The following is a 21,504-nucleotide window of genomic DNA, read 5'->3' as shown; positions in this document are numbered from 1 at the left end:
TATAGCATTGTTGGACCGTTGGGATCTGTTTACTGGTAGACAGGAAATGCTCAACTGCTAGTATCTCCAATCTTTGTGGAATGCAGGTATAGAGTGCCGTAACATCGGCTGTGACCAAAAGAAGGTCATCATGGTAATCAATCCCTTCCAACCGGCGTATCGCATCACGCATACCTTTAAGATCTTTAAGGAGTTGTTTGTACAAGTGGCTGCAGGTGGAAATCGATGTAACGGCCTATACAGGATGTAACGGCATCTATCCCGCTAACGATGGGTCTCCCTTGGGGCTGAGTGGCATTCTTATGTACTATGGGGAGATAATACATAATGGGGATACGCGGAGCCACTGGTACTAAATAATCTCTCTCCTTTTTGTCTAGGATCCCTTGCCGGAAACCTTTTTCCACCAAGTCTGACAATTTTGCCTTGAAATCGTCAGTGGGATCATTGGGCAATGCCATATACGTGGTGGCATCGCTCAAGATCCGACACATTTCAGTGTGATAATCTTTTTTATCTAAGACTACAAAGCCTCCGCCTTCGGATTACAAGATCCTTTTGCTCCCACAAAGACTTGAGGCCTGTTCCAAAGTTTGGATGATCATATACCTGTTTTTTGGGCAGCGATTCCAAATCTTTTAGAACTAGGTCTCAGAAAACCTTAATAGATGGTGCTGTGGCACCGAGGGGGGGGTTAAAAAGAGAGGGATTCGATAGGCCAGAATGTATGACACCATCATCCCTCGTAGCGATAGTCCTGGGTCCAGAAGGATTAGCAATAAAGTGCCTCTGTACATTTAGTCTTCTAATACATTTATGGACGTCGACAAACGTCTCGAATTTATTCAATTTTTTGGACGGGGCAAATTTCAGCCCCTTTTCCAAAACACATAGCTCAGCATCCGAAAAAGTCACCTGGCTCAAATTAAAAGTTCCTCTGGCATTTATTGTCTTTTTCTTTTTACTGGCCCGCCTCCCCCCTCGGGTACCTTGCTTGTTTCTACTCTTCGTTTGGGGCCAGTGAGTTCCCGGGAAAATCCTCATTGTAGGGGGGACCAGGATATGTTTGATTATAAGTATATGTGTAATGGATGTGATTATGAGTGTTATGGTGAAATGCCTGTTTCAAATATAACCATATACCGTATATACTCGAGTATAAGTCGTTCCGAGTATAAGTCGAGGCCCTAATTTACCACAAAAAAATGGGAAAAACTTAGTGACCCGAGTATAAGACGAGGGTGAGAAATGCACAGCTACTGTAAGTGGAAAAGAGGATCAACAATGCCCATTTGCAGCCTCACTGTGCCCATTTGCATGCCTCACTGTGCCCATTTGCAGCCATAGGTCCCCCAAACTTCAAACTCGGTAGTTAAGGGTTCCTAGATGCCCCCTAGCTGCAGCCAAAATTTGGGGTCTCTGAACCCAAATGGTCCCGAAATGACATTGCTGCAGATGGACACAGTTGACCAACTTTGGGGCCCTGTATCGCGGGGCCACTTAGTACTAGGAACCCCAAATTTGGTGTGCAAACTCAGTGAAACAAGCACCATAAAATATCCAAAGCTGGGGTTTCTAGCACTAAGTGTTCCCGAGATACAGGGCCCCAAAAATCAGTTCAGAAAATGTCAAGCACTTTTCTGCAGCAGAGAATGACATTTTCCGAACCGAATTTGGGGCCCCGTATCTCGGGGCCACTTAGAGCTAGGAACCCCAGCTTTGGATATGTTGTGGTACTGGGTTTGCACACCAAATTAGGGGTTCCTAGCACAAAGTGGCCCTGAGATATGGGGCCCCAAATTCGGTTCGGAAAATGAAATTTTTTGCTGCAGAAAAGTGCTTGACTCGAGTATAAGTCGAGGGGGGCACTTTCAGCATAAAAAATGTGCTGAAAAACTCGACTTATACTCGAGTATACACAGTAGATATAAGTGCTTATCTCTCTCTCTCAGCTATCAGCCTTAAACATATTCAATTAGATGTCTGCCAGCTTACCCCCCCCCCCCCTCATGTGGAACAGAATTGCAAGAGTTAGAGCCCATTCACACAGGGGCAACACGACTTCCAGTGCGACTTTGGGAGGCAACTTGGACACGACTTGAGTATGAATCACAGCACGACTTGGGACAACTTACAACACAACTTGAAGTCACCTCCAGGACAGGGAACTTTACAAGTGGCCAATCAGAGCTTATCAGCTGTGTGTGAGAAGGAGGGGGCTGGCTGTTTAGTGGAGTAAATTACTTTCTGTTTCCTTTCTGCTTCCTGTAAAGTTGCCTCAGTATGAACAGTGATCAGACTTGGGGGCAACTTCCATTGAAACCAATGGGTACAAGTTGCCTTCTAGTCAGATTGAAGTAGTACAGGAACCTTTTCTGAAGACGGAGCGACTTCAGTAGTGTGCATTAAGACGGATCCATTCACTTACATTGATTTTTTCATGTAGCGTGACTAGGGGCGACTTGGGGCGACTTGGGGCAACTTGAAGTCAGATCCAAAGTTGCCCCTGTGTGAATGGGCTCTTAAGAACAAGTTAAAAGAAGATTGCGCCTGTTTTCAAGAACTGGAAACAAGACACCCTATTTAGCTATGATAGTCTGCTATTCCCTTATATAGATATAACCCAGCTAAAAGCTTATACTTTGTCACAATAATGAATATGTATATCTTGTGGTCTGCATACGCTTGTCTTATTTGATATTTGATTTGATAACAAAATATCCGGCTCACAGTATATTAGCCGTGGGTCCAGGAAGTAATAAAAGCAGAAGTATCAATCTACTGAACTCGTGTATGTGTCAGTAATTTGCTTCAAGTGTGCACACTTTTACATTGAAGGTTAATTTGGCCAGGGGGACAGAAACAAAAGTACCGAACGGTTCTGGTTTGGTCCAAAACATATGGTGACCTGTCATATTGATCATGCTCCCTTTTCATGTAAGAGTATTGTGTTTTGTGTTTGTCTCGATGAAATTCCTCTCTCAAGGGTGAGAATTGCTTGTACATACGAAACGGAGTATGGTAAGAATGATACTGTTCCTGATAATGTCCACCATATTGATTACCTTGGAGTGTTTTATCCTGTATATGTTGTTCTTGGTATCTTTGAGTTTCATTCCTCCCATATCGTGGGCCTCTGTTTCTACTCCTCCTGCTCCTTCCTCTATTCTGATGGTAATAATTGTCTCCAGGAGGGTAGCTGGGAATATGATCCCTCCCATTTTGTCCACTATACCCCTTAGGGGTAGAGGGATGTTCCACCTTTCCCATTAGTGGTGCTCGAGTGGTATGTGGTGCAGGTCCTGCTGAATTCCTACCTATTGAAGAGAGTGAGGTATCCATACCTACTGGACCTGCAACCTCTACAGATGTTAAGTTATCTTTTTTCTGCCAGCTGAAAACTGAATTGCTCCTGTAATCATTGACATCCCGTGTGTATTTTTTCTGTTTTTTTGGTACGCTGTTCTCTCTCTTCCTTTTCCAGATGGCTCTTTAAATTGGTTGAGAGGGAAGCGTACTCTAGTGTAGATTTATGTGGAAGGAGCTGATCTCTCAACTCCTTGATCTCTTTATCTATATTAGTCAATCTTTCCCTTTTTTTATCAACAAGGAAACCTAGGAAACTGATAAAGGCCTCGTTAAAGTACTGAAACCGTGCCTCGGTCTCCATATCGCCCTGTTGGGGGTGTATATCCCATCTTAGACCTCTGGGGACCATGCGTTCTTTGGAGTATTGCTCCAGGAACACTATGTGCCATTGTAAATGGATCTCTGTAACCATGAGGTTTTTAAGTCGCATGAAAAAACCTCCCACTTTGGTATCAAGACTAAGGGTAACAGAAACCCCCTCCATACTGAAGGAGCAAGCAACTCTGTATTCAAACACATTCATATTGAAATGTAAGTGAAACAGTGGCAGCAACAATCAAGAATCAAAAAGACTAACAAAGAAAAATTGTGGAAAAGTTGCGCTACTGGTGAATCACAGAAAAAGAAAAAAAGAAAAAAACAGCAGCTAGCATCAACAATGTGATAAGTTGTATATAGAAGTAGAAAATATAAAATGCGGGGGCGTGTTCTGGATATGGCCGAGTAGAGACGCTTGCACACTGAGCTCCCGGTCATCTTCCACTTACCCTGGCAAAAAATCGCTTTTCTTACTCAGAATGCTCTCAGCTAAGAAGCGGACTTACAAGCGGAACAAGAAGAGAACCAGCCCGACCACCAATACCCCTGCCATAAGTGACATTCAGAGACTTTATCGGCAGTCACGATCCGGCTCGCCAGATCCCAAGATGGCGGATCCTCGTGGCTTAAACTCACCCACCTCTGACTTCATGGCGGGCCCGACTTCCCCGGATCACAGAGTCCGGTGCTTTATTCTAACTCCCCGGAGGCTCCACCCGCGGACCTGAGGAACACAGCACATCATCTCAGCTATAGGATCAACCCAGAACTAAAAGCCATCTTGCAGGCCCTCCCAACGAAGGCTGATTTTGAGGCCATAATGGGGAGAGTAGAAGCCATGCATAGGAAGGAAATACGGGCAGTCAAACAAGAGATACAATCTCTGGGCAGCCGCCTGGCGACAGGAGAGTCATCCCTTTCATCGCTGGAGCAGAGGATGGCCACCCTGGAGTCCCAACAAAAGACACTGGCAGGAAGCGGCAGTGGAGCTCCAGCTGCGTATGGAGGAATCTGAGGACCGGAGTCGAAGAAACAATTTATGGCTTCGGGGACTACCAGAGGCTACAGGCCCCACAGACTTACTTGCTACAGTGACGGACATCTTCAAAAAAGTAGCAAGCGCAAACCTACCGGAGCGAATAGAAGTAGACCGGGTCCACAGAGCGTTGGGTCCTCGCTCACCTGATCCATCCAGGCCCCGGGACGTGATCTGCCGGCTCCACCACTACATTCACAAAGAAGCCATCACCCGTAGAGCCTGGGAGTCAGGCGACCTGGTGTTTGACGGCGCGAATGTGAAGATACTCCCTGACTTATCCATAGCAATGCTGCACCGTCGAGTCCTCCTGAAGCCACTCCTGGACCTAGACAGGAGACGCAACGCTACATACAGATGGGGATTCCCCACTTTCCACAGAGGCCAGAGGTCTTTCCAGCTATGATCTCCGGAGGCACTACCAGCTCTCTTCACCTTCCTCGAGGCAGATCCAATTGATCTCCCTAACTGGCTGGGCTATCTTCCACGCTACCAAGGCCGCCCGAACATGCAGAGATCCAACGAGCCAAGACCGCAGAGACCCCAAAGAGGTGAGCGCCGTCAGCGTATTTTGTCACAAGAAGAGTCTCCGGAATCGTGAGTAATTCCTACTGCCATGAATACCCCTCGGCTCTGACGTTTGTTGGCCAGTTGGCCAAGTTACCCACTCCCTCTCACCCCACCTGCCCCTGAGGCATTGCTTGGGAACTGTGTTCCACCACCCATTGGTTATGTGAAGACACAAGGGCGCCACAGCTACTTACCTGAGCCTAGACCGATATGTCACCGGCTCCTGGCCGCCCCCCCGGCATCCTGATACCTGACGTTCCCCTGGTCTCGCACTCAGTGTTCCATCCACGTGACTTTGTGTCCTTTGCCCTTTTCCGGGCTTTGTGCCCGCACAAAGAATCTTTCTACAGGAATCTATGGTCCTCCTGCACTACAACTGATCTAATGGTCCCCTGCGGACCCGATCATTGGATAAGTAATCTAAAGGTTGACCAGCGAGGACCAATTATGACCTCCATTGTTTTTCTGTGGGAGGTGTAAGACCTTAATCCTACTCTAATGAGCGGTTGGGGGAGGCCTGAGTGGAGGGAGATGGGCCAGATGGGAGAGGAGTGTCACAGATGGATGAAACAGCTCTTTTCTACAACTTAAGCACTGCCTCTCCCCATAGGATCCCACAGGAATATAATAAATTGTGGAGACTAACGGACCTACTGGGCGGTGAGGGGGGGGGTCTGTTGACAGAGAGGGGGGGCACTCTGACGTAACGCTAACTTGAGGCGTACGAGCACAAGACTGGTTATGACGCCAGCCTATTCATTTTTGGAGCCAGTTTTCGCTCTCCGACAGTTGAGAGTGCCCCTCCCCTGTACACACTATTTCACAGGTGCCTGGTTTGGGAGTCTACTTCTCCCCTCTATTGAGATGTCTGCATAATATCCCTTAGACTTCGCTTTAATGTTTGGGCATAGAGGAGGAATTGTTTTTCTACTTTCAGAGTTCGTGGGGATATGGGTCGCCACAGCACACCCTCGAAATGTTACCCGTGGGTTTGATGAAGTGCACCTGGTTTGTTGTTGATCCTTTTCGAATAAATGCTTATTACTGTTTTATCTGAATTACACCTGTCCATCAAGCAATGCAATAAAAAATGTTTTAAGTTTCAAAAGATCACTCAGGGCCTCGGCTCCCGGCTGTAGACAGCTCATACCCCCAATAGGCCTTTGTATGCACCCGGGAACCCGGGATTGTATACATCACAAGTTCTTATACTTGTATATTTAGTCAAACTCCCCGGTGGGGACGGACCCTGCTAGTTTTTCCAGCTTCTGCCCCCACTTTCTCCCCCTCTCCCTTCTACTACTCCCCCCTTCCCCCCCCCTTTTTTTTTTCTCCCTCTTTCATTCTGCGCTTCTTCCTTTCTCCAAACCCTCTCAGGCTTGCTAACAACTACCCTTTCTTTTTTCCCTAGACATGGCGGTGGACTCTATAAAAGTGACCTCTCTTAACGCAAAAGGGTTGAACACACCCGAAAAGAGACGTATTCTGTTACATGACCTTAAGAAATCACACACTGACGTGGCCTTCATTCAGGAGACACACTTTAAGAATGATAGACCTTCTTTGCTCCAAAATAGGTCCTTCCCTCAAGTATACCATTCCACTAATTCCGCATCCAAGACTAGAGGAGTGTCCATATTGATCTCTAGCAAGCTACCGTGGCAATGCCAGGAAGTGTCTGCTGAACCTGAGGGGCGTTTCTTTTTTCTTACAGGACTCCTAGGCGAAATCCAACTCACATTGGCAACATTATATGCTCCCAATGATCACCAAGACCGTTTTCTTAGACATGCCCTAGATAATTTGATGAAATTCAAAGCAGGCCAACTTATCCTGGGGGGAGATTTCAACGTACCGCTGATCCCCTCTTCGAACACCTCCACGGGCAGCTCCTCAATCCCCCCATCATCCATAGAATGAATAGCACAAGCCCTTCACAATGCTCAGCTAATAGACATATGGCGCCTACAACACTCAGGCGAGAGGGACTATACCTTCTACTCTTCCCCGCACAAGCTTTATTCTAGGATAGACCTGTTTCTGATACCCCATGACCAACTACACCAAGTAAGTTCCACCTCCATAGGTCAGATTACATGGTCTGATCATGCACCCATCTCCCTCACATATACACTCTCTGAGAGACCCTCGCCCAGATCCCTATTTTGGCGCCTAAATGAGAGCCTCCTCCAAATACCTGAAGTATTAGGAGATGTGACCAAAGAGCTAGACCATTACTTCAGAGAGAATGACACACAAGACTTTGACCCTGGGGTAATATGGGAAGCCCATAAATGTGTCCTCCGAGGGGTCCTCATCAATCATGGGGCGCGTATCCAGAGCCGAGCCTAGGGTCACAGATGCCTGGGTGCAGAAATATTTCTGGCGCCCCCACATGGGCATGATCATCTTACCAACTCCTCCCCTTTACAAGTGTTATTGTGGCAACGACTCAAACACAGAGATGCTCCCCTAAGAAGTCTTCATTACCCTAGGATTCTCCCATGATCTTTTAACAATAAAGAGAATACAGGCAGAGCGTACACTAATGAGTTCTGGAGGGGAGTCTCTCTGATGCACACAGAGAGGGCTTCTGTTAGAGAGTCTGTTAGAAAGAGCCCCCAGACATAGTACAGGAGATGGTCAGAGACTATAGACATAATAGAAGAGATGGTCAGAGACTGTAGACATGATACAAGAGATGGTCAGAAACTGCAATCATAGTACAGGAGATGGTCCGAGACTGCAGACATACTACAGGAGATGGTCAGAGTATGCAGACATACTATAGGAGATGGTCAGAGACTGCAGACATAATACAAGAGATGGTCAGAGACTGCAGACATGATACAAGAGATGGTCAGAGACTGCAGACATACTACAGGAGATGGTCAGAGACTGGAGATATACTACAGTCGATGGTCAGAGACGGCAGACATAATACAGGAGATGATCAGAGACAGCAGACAAAATACAAGAGATGGCCAGAGACTGCAGACATAATACAAGATGGTCAGAGACGGCAGACATAATACAAGAGATGGTCAGAGACTGCAGACATGATACAAGAGATGGTCAGAGACTGCAGACATGTTACAAGAGATGATCAGAGACTGCAGACATAGTACAGGAGATGGTCAGAGAATGCAGACATATTACAGGAGATGGTCAGAGACTGCAAACATACTACAGGAGACTGTCAGAGACGGCAGATATAATACAGAAGATGGTCAGAGACTGCAGACTTAATACAAGAGATGGTCAGAGACTGCAGACATAGCACAGGAGATGGTCAGAGAATGCGGACATATTACAGGAGATGGTCAGAGATTGCAGACATACTACAGGAGAAGGTCAGAGACTGGAGATATAATACAGGAGATGGTCAGAGACTGCAGACATAGTACACAAGATGGTCAGAGACTGCAGACATTATACAGGAGATGATCAGAGACTGCAGACATAGTACAGGGGACAGTCAGAGACTGCAGACATGATGCAAGAGATGGTCAGAGACTGCAGACATGATACAAGAGATGTCAGAGACGGCAGACATAATACAGGAGATAGTCAGAGACTGCAAACATAATACAGGAGATGGTCAGATACTGCAGACATGTTACAAGAGATGGTCAGAGACGGCTTACATAATACAAGAGATGGTCAGAGACTGCAGACATGTTACAAGAGATGGTCAGAGACTGCAGTTCCTATGGACGTTAATAGATAATGACCGATCGGCCCTCTCACCAGACCCAGCAACAACGGTACCTCTGATCAGGAGTCAGCTCACTCTGAATTGCCTGTGGCGACTCCGCTGGGTAGCACCCAGATCTGTATTCTGGCAATGACTCCATTCCTTTTTCCATCAGGGATGGCGCTAGGCTGTGTGGCTTTCCCTCTGGTAGTGCAGGGGGGTTCTCTCTCTGATGGTGTTCCCTCAGCACTGCCCTCTCCCTCTGGAGTCCTGGGTGTACTTCCCTGAAAGCTTTCGCCGGGTTCCTGGCTCTCTCTCTCCCATTCAGCTGAGCATGTTGTGTGGGCTGCAGTTTCTGTGTTACAGTGGGGCTGCCAGTCCTCGGGACTACATGTCCCACAATCCTCTTCTTTGCTCCTTTTTTTTCTTCCCTGGCCGATATGAAGGCAGAGAAGAAACATAGTGCGCCGCTCACTAGTACAGCAGCGCGCGCGAAGAGGAGAGGGAGAGGAGAGGAGAAGAGAGGAGAGGTGAGAGAGAGGAGAGGGAGAGGGTTGTCACCCGGTGCAGTATCACCCCCTCCACCAACTATATACGCCCCTCAGTACAGACCCCTCTCCACTAAGTATAGACCCCCTCCGTCAGTGCAGACCCCACACTAAGTATAAACCCCTCCCTCAGTACAGACCCCCCATCAGTATAGACCCCCCAGGAAAACACCCCCCCTCTATCAGTATAGACCTCCCTCAGGACAAACCAACCCCCCTTCCATTAGTACAGACCCCCCTCAGGACAAACCACCCCCCCTCCATTAGTACAGAACCATCTCCCTCCATTAGTACAAACCCCCTCAGAACAAACCACCCCCCTACATTAGTACAGAACCACCCCCCTACATTAGTACAGACCCCCCTTGAACAAACCACCCCCCTCCATTAGTACAGACCCCCCTCAGGACAAACCACCCCCCTCCATTAGTACAGAACCACCCCCCTCCATTAGTACAGACCCTTTTCAGGACAAACCACCCCCCTCCATTAGTACAGAACCACCCCCCTCCATTAGTACAGACCCGACCAAAATAAACCACCCCCCTCAATTAGTACAGACCCCCCAAAACAAACCACCCCCTCCATTAGTACAGACCCCCAGAACAAACCACCCCCCCTCCATTAGTACAGACCCCCAGAACAAACCACACCCCCTATATTAGTACAGAACCACACCCCTCCATTAGTACAGACCCCCCTGAACAAACCACCCCCCTCCATTAGTAGAGACCGCCCTCAGGACAAACCACCCCCCTCCATTAGTACAGAACCCCTCAGGACAAACCCCCCACCATTAGTACAGAACCACCCCCCTCCATTAGTACAGACCCCCCCAAAACAAACCACTCCCTCCATTAGTACAGACCCCCCAAAACAAACCACCCCCTCCATTAGTACAGACCCCCCAGAACAAACCACCCCCCCTCCATTAGTACAGACCCCCCCTTCATTAATACAGACCCCCAGAACAAACCACCCCCCCTCCATTAGTACAGACCCCCCCAGGACAAACCACCGCCCTCCATTAGTACAGACCCCCCAGGACAAACCACACCCCCTTCATTAGTACAGACCCCAGAATAAACCACCCCCTCCATTAGTACAGACCCCCCAGACAAACCACCCCCCTCTATTAGTACAGACCCCCCAGGACAAACCACCCCCCCTTCATTAGTACAGATCCCCCCAGGACAAACCACCCCCCTCCATTAGTACAGACCCCCAGAACAAACCACCCCCTCCATTAGTACAGACCCCCCCGGACAAACCACCCCCCTACATTAGTACAGACCCCCCAGAACAAAACCACCCCCCTCCATTAGTACAGAACCACCCCCCTCCATTAGTACAGACCCCACCAAAACAAACCACCCCCATCAATTAGTACAGACCCCACCAAAACAAACCACCCCCTCCATTAGTACAGACCCCCCAGAACAAACCACCCCCCTCCATTAGTACAGACCCCCCAGAACAACCCCCCTACATTAGTACAGAACCACTACCCTCCATTAGTACAGACCCCCCTCAGGACAAACCACCCCCTCCATTAGTACAGATCCACCCCCTCCATTAGTACAGACCCCCCAGGGCAAACCCCCCACCATTAGAAAAGAACCACCCCCCTCCATTAGTACAGACCCCCCCAAAACAAACCGCCCCCCTCCATTAGTACAGACCCCCCAAAACAAACCACCCCCTCCATTAGTACAGACCCCCCAGAACAAACCACCCCCTCCATTAGTACAGACCCCCCTCCATTAGTACAGACCCCCAGAACAAACCACCCCCCCCTCCATTAGTACAGACCCCCAGAACAAACACCCCCTCCATTAATACAGATCCCCCCAGGACAAACCACCCCGCTCCATTAGTACAGACCCCCCAGGACAAACCACACCCCCTTCATTAGTACAGACCCCCAGAACAAACCACCCCCCTCCATTAGTACAGACCCCCCGGACAAACCCCCCCCATTAGTACAGACCCCCACAGGACAAACCACCCCCTTCATTAGTACAGACCCCCAGAACAAACCACCCCCCTTCATTAGTACAGACCCCCTGGACAAACCACCCCCCTCCATTAGTACAGACCCCCCCAGGACAAACCACCCCCCTCCATTAATACAGACCCCCCAGGACAAACCCCCCCTCCATTAGTACAGACCCCCAGAACAAACCACCCCCTCCATTAGTACAACCGCCCTGGACAAACCACCCCCCTACATTAGTACAGGGCCCAAAGAACAAACCACCCCCTCCATTAGTACAGAACCACCCCTCTCCATTAGTACAGACCCCACCAAAACAAACCACCCCCCTCAATTAGTACAGACTCCCAGAACAAACCACCCCTCTCCATTAGTACAGACCCCCCAGAACAACCCCCCCCCCACATTAGTACAGAACCACCCCCCCTCCATTAGTACAGACCCCCCTGAACAAACCACCCCCTCCATTAGTACAGACCCCCCTCAGGACAAACCACCCCCCTCCATTAGTACAGAACCACCCCCTCCATTATTACAGACCCCCCTCAGGACAAACCCCCATCATTAGAAAAGAACCATCCCCCTCCATTAGTACAGACCCCAAAACAAACCACCCCCTCCATTAGTACAGACCCCCCAAAACAAACCACCCCCCTCCATTAGTACAGACCCCCCAGAACAAACCACACCCACTTCATTAGTACAGACCCTCGTCCATTAGTACAGACCCCCAGAATAAACCACCCCCTCCATTAGTACAGACCCCCCAGGACAAACCACCCCCCTCCATTAGTACAGACCCCCAGGACAAACCACCCCCCCTTCATTAGTACAGACCCCCCAGAACAAACCATCTCCCTCCATTAGTACAGACCCCCGGACAAACCACCCCCTCCATTAGTACAGCCCCCCAGGACAAACCACCCCCCTCCATTAGTGCAGACCCCCCCAGGACAAACCACCCCCCTCCATTAGTACAGACCCCCAGAACAAACCACCCCCTCCATTAGTACAGACCCCCCCGGACAAACCACCCCCCTACATTAGTACAGACCCCCCAGAACAAACAACCCCCCTCCATTAGTACAGAACCACCCCCCTCCATTAGTACAGACCCCACCAAAACAAACCACCCCCATCAATTAGTAAAGACCCCACCAAAACAAACCACCACCTCCATTAGTACAGACCCCCCAGAACAAACCACCCCCCTCCATTAGTACAGACCCCCCAGAACAACCCCCCTACATTAGTACAGAACCACTACCCTCCATTAGTACAGACCCCCCTCAGGACAAACCACCCCCTCCATTAGTACAGATCCACCCCCTCCATTAGTACAGACCCCCCAGGGCAAACCCCCCACCATTAGAAAAGAACCACCCCCCTCCATTAGTACAGACCCCCCAAAACAAACCACCCCCCTCCATTAGTACAGACCCCCCAAAACAAACCACCCCCTCCATTAGTACAGACCCCCCAGAACAAACCACCCCATCCATTAGTACAGACCCCCCTCCATTAGTACAGACCCCCAGAACAAACCACCCCCCTCCATTAGTACAGACCCCAGAACAAACCCCCCCTCCATTAATACAGATCCCCCCAGGACAAACCACCCCCCTCCATTAGTACAGACCCCCCAGGACAAACCACACCCCCTTCATTAGTACAGACCCCCAGAACAAACCACCCCCCTCCATTAGTACAGACCCCCCGGACAAACCACTCCCCCATTAGTACAGACCCCCACAGGACAAACCACCCCCTTCATTAGTACAGACCCCCAGAACAAACCACCCCCCTCCATTAGTACAGACCCCCCGGACAAACCACCCCCCTCCATTAGTACAGACCCCCCCAGGACAAACCACCCCCCTCCATTAATACAGACCCCCCAGGACAAACCCCCCCTCCATTAGTACAGACCCCCAGAACAAACCACCCCCTCCATTAGTACAACCGCCCTGGACAAACCACCCCCCTACATTAGTACAGACCCCCCAGAACAAACCACCCCCTCCATTAGTACAGAACCACCCCTCTCCATTAGTACAGACCCCACCAAAACAAACCACCCCCCTCAATTAGTACAAACTCCCAGAACAAACCACCCCTCTCCATTAGTACAGACCCCCCAGAACAACCCCCCCCACATTAGTACAGAACCACCCCCCCTCCATTAGTACAGACCCCCCTGAACAAACCACCCCCTCCATTAGTACAGACCCCCCTCAGGACAAACCACCCCCCTCCATTAGTACAGAACCACCCCCTCCATTAGTACAGACCCCCCTCAGGACAAACCCCCCCACCATTAGAAAAGAACCATCCCCCTCCATTAGTACAGACCCCAAAACAAACCACCCCCTCCATTAGTACAGACCCCCCAAAACAAACCACCCCCCTCCATTAGTACAGACCCCCCAGAACAAACCACACCCACTCCATTAGTACAGACCCTCGTCCATTAGTACAGACCCCCAGAATAAACCACCCCCTCCATTAGTACAGACCCCCCAGGACAAACCACCCCCCTCCATTAGTACAGACCCCCAGGACAAACCACCCCCCCCTTCATTAGTACAGACCCCCCAGAACAAACCATCTCCCTCAATTAGTACAGACCCCCCTGGACAAACCACCCCCCCTCCATTAGTACAGACCCCCCGGGACAAACCACCCCCTTCATTAGTACAGACCCCCCAGAACAAACCACCCCCTCCATTGGTACAGACCCCCCCGGACAAACCACCCCCCTCCATTAGTACAGACCCCCAAGGACAAACGACCCCCCCTCCATTAGTACAGACCCCCCTCCATTAGTACAGACCCCCAGAACAAACCACCCCCCTCCATTAGTACAGACCCCCCCAGGACAAACCACCCCCCTCCATTAGTACAGCCCCCCAGACAAACCACCCCCCTCCATTAGTACAGAGCCCCGAGGACAAACCACCCCCCTCCATTTGTACAGACCCCCCCAGGACAAACCACCCCCCTCCATTAGTACAGACCCCCAGAACAAACCACCCCCCTCCATTAGTACAGACCCCCCGGACAAACCCCCCCCATTAGTACAGACCCCCACAGGACAAACCACCCCCCTCCATTAGTACAGACCCCCGGACAAACCACCCCCCTCCATTAGTACAGACCCCCCCAGGACAAACCACCCCCTCCATTAGTACAACCGCCCTGGACAAACCACCCCCCTACATTAGTACAGACCCCCCAGAACAAACCACCCCCTCCATTAGTACAGAACCACCCCTCTCCATTAGTACAGACCCCACCAAAACAAACCACCCCCCTCAATTAGTACAGACTCCCAGAACAAACCACCCCTCTCCATTAGTACAGACCCCCCAGAACAACCCCCCCCACATTAGTACAGAACCACCCCCCCTCCATTAGTACAGACCCCCCTGAACAAACCACCCCCTCCATTAGTACAGACCCCCCTCAGGACAAACCACCCCCCTCCATTAGTACAGAACCACCCCCTCCATTAGTACAGACCCCCCTCAGGACAAACCCCCCCACCATTAGAAAAGAACCATCCCCCTCCATTAGTACAGACCCCAAAACAAACCACCCCCTCCATTAGTACAGACCCCCCAAAACAAACCACCCCCCTCCATTAGTACAGACCCCCCAGAACAAACCACACCCACTCCATTAGTACAGACCCTCGTCCATTAGTACAGACCCCCAGAATAAACCACCCCCTCCATTAGTACAGACCCCCCAGGACAAACCACCCCCCTCCATTAGTACAGACCCCCAGGACAAACCACCCCCCCTTCATTAGTACAGACCCCCCAGAACAAACCATCTCCCTCAATTAGTACAGACCCCCCTGGACAAACCACCCCCCCTCCATTAGTACAGACCCCCCGGGACAAACCACCCCCTTCATTAGTACAGACCCCCCAGAACAAACCACCCCCTCCATTGGTACAGACCCCCCCGGACAAACCACCCCCCTCCATTAGTACAGACCCCCAAGGACAAACGACCCCCCCTCCATTAGTACAGACCCCCCTCCATTAGTACAGACCCCCAGAACAAACCACCCCCCTCCATTAGTACAGACCCCCCCAGGACAAACCACCCCCCTCCATTAGTACAGCCCCCCAGACAAACCACCCCCCTCCATTAGTACAGAGCCCCGAGGACAAACCACCCCCCTCCATTTGTACAGACCCCCCCAGGACAAACCACCCCCCTCCATTAGTACAGACCCCCAGAACAAACCACCCCCCTCCATTAGTACAGACCCCCCGGACAAACCCCCCCCATTAGTACAGACCCCCACAGGACAAACCACCCCCCTCCATTAGTACAGACCCCCCGGACAAACCACCCCCCTCCATTAGTACAGACCCCCCCAGGACAAACCACCCCCCTACATTAATACAGACCCCCCAGGACAACCCCCCCCTCCATTAGTACAGACCCCCAGAACAAACCACCCCCTCCATTAGTACAACCGCCCTGGACAAACCACCCCCCTACATTAGTACAGACCCCCCAGAACAAACCACCCCCTCCATTAGTACAGAACCACCCCTCTCCATTAGTACAGACCCCACTAAAACAAACCACCCCCCTCAATTAGTACAGACTCCCCCAAAACAAACCACCCCCTCCATTAGTACAGACCGCCAGAACAAACCACCCCTCTCCATTAGTACAGACCCCCCAGAACAAACCCCCCCACATTAGTACAGAACCACCCCCCTCCATTAGTACAGACCCCCCTGAACAAACCACCCCCTCCATTAGTACAGACCCCCCTCAGGACAAACCACCCCCCTCCATTAGTACAGAACCACCCCCTCCATAAGTACAGACCCCCCTCAGGACAAACCCCCCACCATTAGAAAAGAACCATCCCCCTCCATTAGTACAGACCCCAAAACAAACCACCCCCTCCATTAGTACAGACCCCCCAAAACAAACCACCCCCCTCCATTAGTACAGACCCCCCAGAACAAACCACACCCACTCCATTAGTACAGACCCTCGTCCATTAGTACAGACCCCCAGAATAAACCACCCCCTCCATTAGTACAGACCCCCCAGGACAAACCACCCCCCTCCATTAGTACAGACCCCCAGGACAAACCACCCCCCCTTCATTAGTACAGACCCCCCAGAACAAACCATCCCCCTCCATTAGTACAGACCCCCCTGGACAAACCACCCCCCTCCATTAGTACAGACCCCCCGGGACAAACCACCCCCTTCATTAGTACAGACCCCCAGAACAAACCACCCCCTCCATTGGTACAGACCCCCCCGGACAAACCACCCCCCTCCATTAGTACAGACCCCCAAGGACAAACGACCCCCCCTCCATTAGTACAGACCCCCCTCCATTAGTACAGACCCCCAGAACAAACCATCCCCCTCCATTAGTACAGACCCCCCCAGGACAAACCACCCCCCTCCATTAGTACAGCCCCCCCCAGACAAACCACCCCCCTCCATTAGTACAGAGCCCCGAGGACAAACCACCCCCCTCCATTTGTACAGACCCCCCAGGACAAACCACCCCCCTCCATTAGTACAGACCCCCAGAACAAACCACCCCCCTCCATTAGTACAGACCCCCCGGACAAACCACCCCCCATTAGTACAGACCCCCACAGGACAAACCACCCCCTCCATTAGTACAGACCCCCCGGACAAACCACCCCCCTCCATTAGTACAGACCCCCCGGACAAACCACCCCCCTCCATTAGTACAGACCCCCCAGGACAAACCACCCCCCTACATTAATACAGACCCCCCAGGACAAATCCCCCCCTCCATTAGTACAGACCCCCAGAACAAACCACCCCCTCCATTAGTACAACCGCCCTGGACAAACCACCCCCCTACATTAGTACAGACCCCCCAGAACAAACCACCCCCTCCATTAGTACAGAACCACCCCTCTCCATTAGTACAGACCCCACCAAAACAAACCACCCCCCTCAATTAGTACAGACTCCCCCAAAACAAACCACCCCCTCCATTAGTACAGACCCCAGAACAAACCACCCCTCTCCATTAGTACAGACCCCCAGAACAAACCCCCCCACATTAGTACAGAACCACCCCCCCTCCATTAGTACAGACCCCCTGAACAAACCACCCCCTCCATTAGTACAGACCCCCCTCAGGACAAACCACCCCCCTCCATTAGTACAGAACCACCCCCTCCATTAGTACAGACCCCCCTCAGGACAAACCCCCCACCATTAGAAAATAACCATCCCCCTCCATTAGTACAGACCCCAAAACAAACCACCCCCTCCATTAGTACAGACCCCCCCAAAACAAACCACCCCCCTCCATTAGTACAGACCCCCCAGAACAAACCACACCCACTCCATTAGTACAGACCCTCGTCCATTAGTACAGACCCCCAGAATAAACCACCCCCTCCATTAGTACAGACCCCCCAGGACAAACCACCCCCCTCCATTAGTACAGACCCCAGGACAAACCACCCCCCCTTCATTAGTACAGACCCCCCAGAACAAACCATCCCCCTCCATTAGTACAGACCCCCCTGGACAAACCACCCCCCTCCATTAGTACAGACCCCCCGGGACAAACCACCCCCTTCATTAGTACAGACCCCAGAACAAACCACCCCCTCCATTGGTACAGACCCCCCCGGACAAACCACCCCCCTCCATTAGTACAGACCCCCAAGGACAAACGACCCCCCCTCCATTAGTACAGACCCCCCTCCATTAGTACAGACCCCCAGAACAAACCACCCCCCTCCATTAGTACAGACCCCCCCAGGACAAACCACCCCCCTCCATTAGTACAGCCCCCCCCAGACAAACCACCCCCCTCCATTAGTACAGAGCCCCGAGGACAAACCACCCCCCTCCATTTGTACAGACCCCCCCAGGACAAACCACCCCCCTCCATTAGTACAGACCCCCAGAACAAACCACCCCCCTCCATTAGTACAGACCCCCCGGACAAACCACCCCCCCATTAGTACAGACCCCCACAGGACAAACCACCCCCCTCCATTAGTACAGACCCCCCGGACAAACCACCCCCCTCCATTAGTACAGACCCCCCAGGACAAACCACCCCCCTACATTAATACAGACCCCCCAGGACAAACCCCCCCCTCCATTAGTACAGACCCCCAGAACAAACCACCCCCTCCATTAGTACAACCGCCCTGGACAAACCACCCCCCTACATTAGTACAGACCCCCCAGAACAAACCACCCCCTCCATTAGTACAGAACCACCCCTCTCCATTAGTACAGACCCCACCAAAACAAACCACCCCCCTCAATTAGTACAGACTCCCCCAAAACAAACCACCCCCTCCATTAGTACAGACCCCAGAACAAACCACCCCTCTCCATTAGTACAGACCCCCAGAACAAACCCCCCCACATTAGTACAGAACCACCCCCCCTCCATTAGTACAGACCCCCTGAACAAACCACCCCCTCCATTAGTACAGACCCCCCTCAGGACAAACCACCCCCCTCCATTAGTACAGAACCACCCCCTCCATTAGTACAGACCCCCCTCAGGACAAACCCCCCACCATTAGAAAAGAACCATCCCCCTCCATTAGTACAGACCCCAAAACAAACCACCCCCTCCATTAGTACAGACCCCCCAAAACAAACCACCCCCTCCATTAGTACAGACCCCCCAGAACAAACCACACCCACTCCATTAGTACAGACCCTCCTCCATTAGTACAGACCCCCAGAACAAACCACCCCCCTCCATTAGTACAGACCCCCCAGGACAAACCACCCCCCTCCATTAGTACAGACCCCCAGGACAAACCACCCCCCCTTCATTAGTACAGACCCCCCAGAACAAACCATCCCCCTCCATTAGTACAGACCCCCCTGGACAAACCACCCCCCCTCCATTAGTACAGACCCCCCCGGGACAAACCACCCCCTTCATTAGTACAGACCCCCCCGGACAAACCACCCCCTCCATTAGTACAGACCCCCCAGGACAAACGACCCCCCTCCATTAGTACAGACCCCCTTCCATTAGTACAGACCCCCAGAACAAACCACCCCCCTCCATTAGTACATACCCCCCCAGGACAAACCACCCCCCTCCATTTGTACAGACCCCCCAGAACAAACCACCCCCCTCCATTGGTACAGACCCCCCCGGACAAACCACCCCCTCCATTAGTACAGACCCCCCAGGACAAACGACCCCCCCTCCATTAGTACAGACCCCCTTCCATTAGTACAGACCCCCAGAACAAACCACCCCCCTCCATTAGTACAGACCCCCCCAGGACAAACCACCCCCCTCCATTTGTACAGACCCCCCAGAACAAACCACCCCCTCCATTAGTACAGACCCCCCCAGACAAACCACCCCCCTCCATTAGTACAGACCCCCCAAGGACAAACCACCCCCCTCCATTTGTACAGACCCCCCAGGACAAACCACCCCCCCTCCATTAGTACAGACCCCCAGAACAAACCACCCCCCTCCATTAGTACAGACCCCCCGGACAAACCACCCCCCTACATTAGTACAGACCCCCCCAGAACAAACCACCCCCCTCCATTAGTACAGGCCCCCCAGGACAAACCACCCCCCTCCATTAGTACAGACCCCCCATAACAAACCACCCCCCTCCATTAGTACAGACCCCCCCAGACAAACCACCCCCCTTACATTAGTACAGACCCCCATAACAAACCACCCCCCTCCATTAGTACAGACCCCCTGACAAACCACCCCTCCTACATTAGTACAGAGCCCCCAGAACAAACCACCCCCTTCCATTAGTACAGATCCCCCCAGAACAAACCACCCCCCCTCCATTAGTACAGACCCCCCCAGGACAAACCACCCCCTCTACATTAGTACAAACCCCCAGAACAAACCACCCCCTCCATTAGTACAGACCCCCCCGGACAAACCACCCCCCCTACATTAGTACAGACCCCCCAGAACAACCACCCCCCCTCCATTAGTACAGACCCCCCAGGACAAACCACCCCCTCTATATTAGTATAGACCCCCAGAACAAACCACCCCCCTCCATTAGTACAGACCCCCCAGAACAAACCAACCCCCCTACATTTGTAAAGACCCCCCAGGACAACCCCCCCTTCCATTAGTATAGACCCCCGACAAATCACCCCCACCCCTCCATTAAGCTAATTAAAAAACACCCGGGCGGCAGCTGGAGAAGAGAGGAAAGTGTGCTGCCGTGCCACCCGGGTGGAGAACAGAGCGTGTCTGGCTTGGGCAACAAACACAACGGCAGGGGTGGTGACCAGCGGAGAGAGCCACCTACGGACAAGGAGAGGAGGAGGAGGAGGGAGGGGAGCACTCTGGCGCTTCAGCGCCCCATCTCTGTGGCGCCCGGGTGCACTGCACCCCGTGCACCCCGTCCAGGATCGGCCCTGCGCATATCAAAAGAAAACGAAACGAACAACTCGCCAACTTATTTTCCCACTTAGCCTCTGTAGAAGCAAAGCACAAACATGCTCCTTCTCAGATCTTAGAGGCAGAACTGAGGACACTGCGCTCACAGATAACAGACTTGCTCCATTACAAAGCCAAGGCGGCACTACAATTTAGCCGCAAGATGTCTTATGAGTCAGGAGACAAGTGTGGGAAAAGCTTAGCCAGAGCGGTCAAGGAAATAAAATCCACGTCCTACATTCCCCAGATAACCTGTCCAATGGCCAGAAAGCTACACACCCAGCGCAAATTTCAAAGGGCTTCTGTGATTATTACTCTGACCTCTACAACTTACTGGGCTCCAGATCTAGGCAGGAGGACATAGAAAGGTATATCGCAGATTCCCAACTTCCAACACTCCCCACAGAGTCTCAAGAATTGTTAGACGAACCGATTACTTTAGAAGAACTACAAGTGGCGGTAGGTGCCATGAAATTAGGCAAAGCCCCGGGCCCGGACAGATAT

This window comes from Aquarana catesbeiana, linkage group LG06 (assembly GCF_042186555.1).
Source record: "Aquarana catesbeiana isolate 2022-GZ linkage group LG06, ASM4218655v1, whole genome shotgun sequence".
Taxonomy (NCBI): domain Eukaryota; kingdom Metazoa; phylum Chordata; class Amphibia; order Anura; family Ranidae; genus Aquarana; species Aquarana catesbeiana.
This window is presented reverse-complemented; position numbering follows the sequence as displayed.